Below are 389 nucleotides of genomic sequence, written 5' to 3' on the forward strand. Positions count from 1 at the left end.
AGCTATTCATTGACCCGTTTGATTTCCTATTTACAATCATATTTGAGTATCTCTTTCCTATCCTCTCAATGTCTATTTAAGGGGAGTTGGAGATCATAATTAACGATGAAGTTCAAGGAGCCAAATACACAAAAGGAGAGATCTTTATTCTAGAGTTTGAGAGAGTTGATCAAATCCCTTAAGCCTTGTTTACCTTCTTCTCTATGCGCTTTTCATCGGAGTTTCATTCAACAAGGAGTGCCCTATGCTTACATCACTACATGGTTTCTTCACATATCTTCATCTTCATCACTTTGAAGAACGGTTTTCTAAAGGGCTAAAAGATTATTTTATTTGTGCTTAATTATTTTTGGGTTGTATTTCAAACTTGTGAGTTTGACGGCAAACTC

This window comes from Asparagus officinalis, chromosome 1, assembly GCF_001876935.1.
Source record: "Asparagus officinalis chromosome 1, Aspof.V1, whole genome shotgun sequence".
In the NCBI taxonomy this organism is placed as follows: domain Eukaryota; kingdom Viridiplantae; phylum Streptophyta; class Magnoliopsida; order Asparagales; family Asparagaceae; genus Asparagus; species Asparagus officinalis.